Below are 8,332 nucleotides of genomic sequence, written 5' to 3'. Positions count from 1 at the left end.
TATATATATATATATATATATATATATATATATATATATATATATATATAGTCATTATTAAGAAAAGTAAGAAAAGATGTCGTCAAGGCTCCCAACTTCATTATGTGAATTAGATCTTACCTCAATAGAGGTGGTAACTTTTCTTTTACTATTTTTTTCATATTTCTGCTTCTTTGTTCTTCTAGCAACCAAATGTAGTAAACACAAGCCACCTGAAAATCACTTGATGTTATTAATAAAAGAACTTCTCTATCATTTTCTCCCCATCCAACTTATAGTATCAACCCAGTTTCTAGGAGCATGCTTCTCTTAGATAAATTTCCTAATAACCCTCCACAATTGGGAAGTGAAATCACAAACAAAACATATATGATATTTATTTCCAGGATGCAAATTCTAGAAAGGAGACAAATTGCAAAATTATTATCTAAAATGCCAAATTGTATTAGTTTTTCTCCTGTAGGTTGTAGGTAACTTATTAAAGCAACAACAAGTTAACTATTACATCATGATGATACTAAAAACTTACCATCACACTTTTAGACTACTATGAACAAAAAGTTAAAAGGAATTTGAAATGGCAACAAAAAATGAGGGGGGGGGGGGGATTGCTAGCTATTAAGAACAGTCAACCTTCTATTTTAATATTAATCTCTAATTATAATTACAACCAGGCAATTTAATAGGAAAACATGATATATTAGTATATGTATAAGAGAAGATAAAACGTCACATTTAATCCACCCTATAACCAACAACTCAACTATGTACAATTAAATAATTAAATACATATTTCTTCATGAATCATTCTTCTTAATAAAATAAATATTGCAAATTATCAAACTTAGGATGGGAAATATTAAATACATATTTCTTCATGAATCATTCTTGTTAATAAAATAAATATTGTAAATTATCAAACATGGGATGGAAAATATGAATACTTAGAAGCGTAATAAAGGAAGTTAAAAGTTTTAACACTCATATCCTCTTTTATAAGTAGTATAGATATAGATATAGATGATGATTAGTGAGGTTGCCTCTCTTAGGAATTGTCAGTCCATTTCAGGTTTAACTCCTACACACATTGCAGCATTTGAGAGCATGACAACATAGACAGCTAGGGGTTTTCTCGAGCTGGTGATGTGCCAAGAGCATAAATAATACATCAGTGGCGAGAAAAGAAAGGTAGTATATATCAAATAATCGTGGCTTAAAAATATATTAAAGGATATAGAGAGATAAAGCACCCTAGAGTGGAATAGCACAAGGACTCAAAAGGAGTAGAAATACAAAAATAAAATATCGTCTTAAATAAATTCAATATAGATTCACTTTTTGCTTATCATCAGAGAACAAAGGTTATGAAAATGCTCAATTATTACCTTTTCACTAAAATAGTACCAAATAACAAAAAGATCAACTGATTTAATAACAAAAGTTTATGTAGCAATCAATATTCGATCATAAGCATAATACTCTGTTTCATCCAAAAATTCGGCTCAACATTGCTGCTAAACGAACTCCACCTTCAGCTAAGCTCAAGCTCACCACATGCATTCTACTTTCAAAATACTCATCTATAATAAAAATTTGATTTAATTTACATATAGAAATAGAGAATTATATTATCAGTTAAGATTATTGTTCTGGGTTTTTATGCCCCATGTTTATGTTATGTAACTTTTTTTTGGTGTTTTTACTCCTGCCACTTATTATATGGTTTCCACATAAAAAAAATAAAAGATGGTTTTCATTGATTTGACCTATTTTAAAAATGGTTTTCATGGGAAAAACCGTAATACTAAGTCCATATTTTACCACAAAGTGTTTTCCCTTTAAAAGGAAAGTGTCTACAAATAGCACATCCTTAATAAGTATATACTACCTAAAATACATTTGTACAGTTCTATTTCAATATCATAGAAAACATCTACATGAGCAGAAAGCATTATTAGCACATAATTTTTTTTGAGACTATAAGATTAATGGTAATTGAAAAACACTCAAAGCAATAATTTAGTATATGTTGGAATTATAATTCTCTACTAATTACTAAAGCGATGAAAACATGTCTTTATTCAAAATATAATCAGAGTCATTAAGCAAAAATTGGATTACACAGCCATTAGCTATCCAATGAATAAAGAAATAATAAATAATCATATAGGAATTCAAGCTAACTTTTTGCATTAATCAAGTTGATTTATCCAGATTTTTAAGTGGAGTAGCAAGAGCTCTTTGGTTAATTGGATGACCCCTCATATACACCATAAGGGGTCTTAGAAGTGTTCTTTGCCTACCTTCACATACTGAATATAGGCAAAACAAGCTACACTAATAAACAAATAAGATTAAGAATGTACTGGGATAAAACTGGGCATATCTGATGAATCCAATTCTATATCCTAATGATGATCTCAGTGATGGAACTTTTTCGAGGAGTACTCATCTATTTGAGAATTTGTTAATGAGAGTCTCAATGAATCTTGAGCAGCTTGAAAATGACGATCAAAGACAATACCTGAAGTTATCTCTTCTCTGAGAGCAAGCATGCCTGCTTCAGTACATAAACCTTCTCGATCTGCACCTGTGAAGAGTTCGATGCACATTGCTACTTGCATAAGCTCCACATCTTCCCCCAAACTCATTTTCTTTATGTGGATAGAATTTCACAACGTTCTTCTTTGTTCGGTGGTGGCAGCGTACAACACCTAAGACATAATGAAAATGTATATCATTATAGGTTATTTGTTGAAAATACAAATTATTTGTACAGTCTAGACATCAACAATTTTATAGATTAAGCTTGCTAATGTTTCAATTGATTTAATTGTAGTTAGATCCCGTGTACTATTGCCTAATTACAAATAAATCTCCTATAGTAAATTTTTGACTCTTTTACCATCTAAATATCTATTTGTCCAAAGAAAAATAAAAAATAAAAAATGCTTGTTTTTGAAGGTAAAAGAGTCAAAAATAGTTTTAGTTAGGAGGTCTACCTGCAGAAAGAAAAAGTCTAAGGACATTCGCCTTTATGGATTGTCTTCGGACACTCACCCTAAAAGTAAAAGGGTGGGTGGGGTTTAGTTTTCTAATAGGCTTAAATTGGGGTTAGGTTGGGTTTTACCACACGTGGCGACCTAATGATGCAAGTGATAGCAACACTCACATTGTGCGAGTATCGTTAGAAGTCCTACTACAACAATAGTCTACAAGGGGTCTGTTTTCATCGAAAGTTGTTTTCATTGATGATTCCTGTTTGCGTCGAAAATTAATGTATTCATTGCGGTATTCATTACAAAGATGGTCTTTTTATAAGACTCTTACACAATAAAAATGAAAAATACAATTCTCGTCAAACAAACGCAGAGAGATCGTTTATCGGTCTTCTGCTTGCGTGGGTGTCTTTGCCTGTGCCGGGGTTTATCCGTGGACCACCTTAGATCTGGATCCGGTTGATGAAAAATTCGGCAGAGCTTCGTCTTCACCGAGGAAGTATTTGATTTGAAGCTCTGAGATCGACCAAGCGAAATCAGGGCTCTTCTCGAGATTAAGACTAAGCCTAATCTCAAGGGACGGACGGACGGGGTTCAGATCCTTCGAATAGCTCCTTCTTTATGCCGAAGTTCGCCGGGATCTGATTTTCCTTCGCTGAAATTCGTGCTCCTTGACTCCTCAATCCAGCAGCACCTCCACGTCTTGGTAATAAATCGCCCCTCAGAAATGAGCACCCGAGCTCGTATTTATAAGCTTCAGAAGCGGTTATTTGGATGAGAACAAGTGATTTGGCTCTATCTTCAGTTAATAACTGATTAACCATGCTAGGGGATGATATCAAGTCAGTTTGGATGCTCAGGAACGACCAAATCCCGAGAAAAACCGTCAAAAACCGAACTGGGGTCGAAACAGCGCGCGCAGGAAAAATCCGACCCGTGGTTACTGTAGCGCGGGTCGGAAAATTCCGACCCGCGGTTACTGTAGCGCGGGCCGGAAAATTCCGACCCGCTGTTACTGTAGCGCGGCGGTTACTGTAGCGCGGGCCGGAAAATTCCGACCCGCTGTTACTGTAGCGCGGGTCAGTTTGAGATATCTGTGGTATTTTGTCATAACTCTTTCGTACGACCTCCGATTAGGCTGATTCAAGATGCGTTGGAAAGCTAACGAAGAGATCTACAACTTTTATGTTTTGAGATTTTTCAGATTCAAATCGCAGCATAGTCAAAACGCCACTTCTTTGTACGGTCAAATTACTGTAGCAGAATTCCGACCCGCTACTGTAGCAGAATTCCGACCCGTTGGTACTGTAACAGCCTTAACTCACTCATCCGACCTCGGAATGAGGCGATTCAAGATGCGTTGGAAAGCCGACGAGGATATCTACAGGCTCCCATAATTGAATCATATGTGGAATAAATAAGACACGAGGGGTGCTCCGCCTTTTGTAAATGACGTGGGGCTCCCGATCAGCTCTCGTTTCCGTTATTCCGAAGTTTCGTTGCTTCGTATGACCCGTCGACTCACTTCATGTGTTTGTCATTGTCAAACGAGCTCCTGCGACTCTAATAGCGATGTTTATCATCTTCTCTCTGTCTCGAGTCGTGTACGGACACCCATAGGTATTTTTAGACGCCTACAATTCCATTAAAACTTAGATTGTTTACAGAGAATTACAATGAAAAATTAAGAAAATTACAACTCTCTTGGAAAATAACACAAAAATCGTTTATCGATTCTTGTTTTATGGGACTTTGCCTGTGCTGGGAGTGCTTTGACTCGTGGACCGCCGAATCACAGATCGTGAAGGGGGTTTAATGATTCTTTCTTCGTTTATCGAAGTAGGAATTTGAAGTGAAAATCTTATCAAAGTAAGACGATCACTCTTCTTAAGATCAAGTCAAAGCTCGAATCTCAAGGAATTGCCAGAAGCTCAAGTACTCTGCTCTGTCTGCTCCATAATGCTCAGCGATCAGCGTCAGTAGTGACCCTAGGGGGATATTTATAGCCTCCAGGAGAAGTTCAAGTAAAAACACAAAGTTTTAGAGAAAACGTGCCCGCGAGACAGCATTTGCTGACACTGTCTCGCGTGTGAGATAGTCTACACTGTCTCGCGTGCGAGACAGTAAACACTGTCTCGCACGACGAGATAGTAAACACTGCCTCGCGTGCCGAGACAGTCTACACTATTCTTGGTGTTCTTTTGATCTTTGGATGATCTCCTCTTAAGCTGTATTTGGATATCCATCAGCATTTTTTGACGCCTACAGATACCCCCTCCAAAGTATTCCAGACTTATTCTTTTATAGAGGAGTCTGAGACACTTTGGATAAGACAGGCGTGACTCACAGTTGTAGGCATAAAAAATTACCTATAGGTTCTCGCATATAGCTCGAGATAAAAAAAAGACGATAAATATTACTATCCGAGTCAAAGGAGATCATCTGATATTGTAGAGAAGCTAAAAAGCACACAAAATAAGTCGGCGAAGCGTACGAGTCTGTGAAACATGCTAAATGATAAAGGAACAACTCAACCAGGAGTTATGCTTTATCCACAAAAGGGTGAAGTACCATGTGTGTCTCATCTACTCTATGAGTGTTTTGCCTATGGAAATTTGTAGATCTCTTCATCAGCTTTCCAACGCATCTTAGATCATCTCATTCCGAGATCGGACGAGGGAGTTAAAGCAAAAATACCCGAGACAACACAAACTGTCTCGGAAGTGCGAGACAGACTTCACTGTCTCGGAATACGAGACAGTCATGACTGTCTCACACCAAATCTAAAGAAGGTCAAAAGATAAAAGTTGTATATATATTCATCATATTTCCAACGCATCTTGGATCATCTCATTCCGAGATCGGACGAGAGAGTTAGAGCCAAAATACCCGAGACCATCTTGGATCATCTCATTCCGAGATCGGACGAGAGAGTTAGAGCCAAAATACCCGAGACAACACAAACTATCTCGGAAGTGCGAGACAGACTTCCAAAATACCCGAGACAACACAAACTATCTCGGAAGTGCGAGACAGACTTCACTGTCTCGGAATGCGAGATAGTCATGACTGTCTCACAGCAAATCTGAAGAAGGTAAAAAGACAAAAGTTGTATATCTCTTCATCATCTTTCCAACACATCTTGGATAATCTCATTCCGAAATCAGACGAGTGAGTTAGAGCCAAAATACCCGAGATAACACAAACTGTCTCGAAAGTGCGAGACAGTCTTCACTGTCTCGGAATGCGAGACAGTCATGACTGTCTCGCACCAAATCTGAAGAGCGAGACAGTCTTCACTGTCTCGGAATGCGAGACAGTCATGACTGTCTCGCACCAAATCTGAAGAAGGTAAAAAGACAAAAGTTGTATATCTCTTCGTCATCTTTCCAACGCATCTTGGATCATCTCATTCCGAGATCGTACGAGGGAGTTAGAGCTAAAATACCCAAGATAATACAAACTGTCTCAGAAGTGCGAGACAGACTTTACTGTTTCGGAATGCGAGACAGTCATGACTGTCTCACACCAAATCTGAAGAAGATCAAAAGACAAAAGTTGTAGATCTCTTCGTCAAATTTCCAACGCATCTTGGATCATCTCATTACGAGATCGTACGAGGGAGTTAGCGCTAAAATACCCGAGACAACACAAACTGTCTCGGAAGTGCGAGACAGACTTCACTGTCTCGGAATGCGAGACAGTCATGACTGTCTCGCACCAAATCTTAAGAAGGTCAAAAGACAAAAGTTGTAGATCTCTTCGTCAGATTTCCAATGCATCTTGTATCATCTCATTACGAGATCGTACGAGGGAGTTAGAGCTAATATACCCGAGACAACACAAATTGTCTCGGAATGCGAGACAGTCATGACTGTCTCGCACCAAATATGAAGAAGGTTAAAAGACAAAAGTTGTATATCTCTTCGTCATCTTTCCAACGTATCTTGGATCATATCATTCCGAGATCGTACGAGGGAGTTAGAGCTAAAATACCCGAGACAACACAAACTATCTCGGAAGTGCGAGACAGACTTCACTGTCTCGGAATGCGAGACAGTCATGACTGTCTCGTACCAAATTTGAAGAAGGTCAAAAGACAAAAGTTGTATATCTCTTCGTTATCTTTCCAACGCATCTTGGATCATCTCATTCCGATATCAGACGAGGGAGTTAGAAACAAAATACCCGAGATAGTACAAACTGTCTCGGAAGTGCAAGACAGACTTCACTGTCTCGGCCATAGAGTTGGTTACAACACGTTTTTTGACGGTTTTTTGGCTTCATAACTACTTGAGATCAACCATAAACGTAGGGAGATGGTTACAAACTGAAAGGAGACCCACTAACATCATAAAAGGATGGTATTTAGGTAGTGGGACAATGGTTACAAAAGGGGGGGCTGATTAGAGAGCATCCAGGGGGGCTGATTAGAGAGCATCCAGGGGGGTCTGCTTAGAGAGCATCCGATCGAGCACTTGAGAGAGGAATCCAGAGTAGAGTACTTGAGTTTCATGCAATTCCTTAAGATTCGAGCTTTGACTTGATCTTAAGAAGAACGATCGTCTTACTTTGATAAGATCTTCGTTTCAAATTCTCACTTCGATAAACGAAGGAAGAATCACTAAACCCCTCACGATTCAATCAGAATCTATGATTTGGTGATCCACGGGTTAACGCACCCCGGCACAGGCAAAGATCCCACGCAAGCAGCGATCCAAACAATGATCCTGTGTTTGTTTCTAAAAAGTTGTAATTTTCATTTTGTTGTGTAAAAGAAGTCTTATAAAAAGACTATCTCTTTTGAATTTGTTGTAATCGATCGAAGATATAATGAATTCCACAACGAGACCAACTTTTGACGCAAACAACAGTCCCTTTAATACTTGGTTGAGTGGATCGTGGAGAGGGGCTCGTAAATGAGTTCAACTCTTGACCTCTTTATCTCTCAATCTATCCAGTGCTTTGTAGAATAGTTAAGATTCTTCCGGTACTACGTTTATCGTTTGACCGTTGTCGATATCTTGAATCGAAACTAGAATTTGTACTTGTGAATTCAGCTTTTGTCATCAAATTCATACTGGATTGTTAATCACTGTATCAGTCTTCATAAGAACACAGTTTATACTCATGTATTTTTTTTTGAGTTTTCGAGAAATAGTTAACCTCATATACACGTTGGGAGGTAGCCAGGTTATTCTTAAGAATATTCTAAGTAATATTCTTTAGAAACTTCCTGTTGATGGTAGGGAAACAGTTTAGACTCGTATACCTATTGGAGTATTCAGGTTATTCTTAAGAATATTCTGAGTGATATTCTCCAGAAACTTCCT

The sequence above is a fragment of the Asparagus officinalis genome, chromosome 7 (assembly GCF_001876935.1).
Source record: "Asparagus officinalis chromosome 7, Aspof.V1, whole genome shotgun sequence".
NCBI classification, from domain to species: Eukaryota; Viridiplantae; Streptophyta; class Magnoliopsida; order Asparagales; family Asparagaceae; genus Asparagus; species Asparagus officinalis.
Note: the sequence above shows the minus strand (reverse complement) of the source record.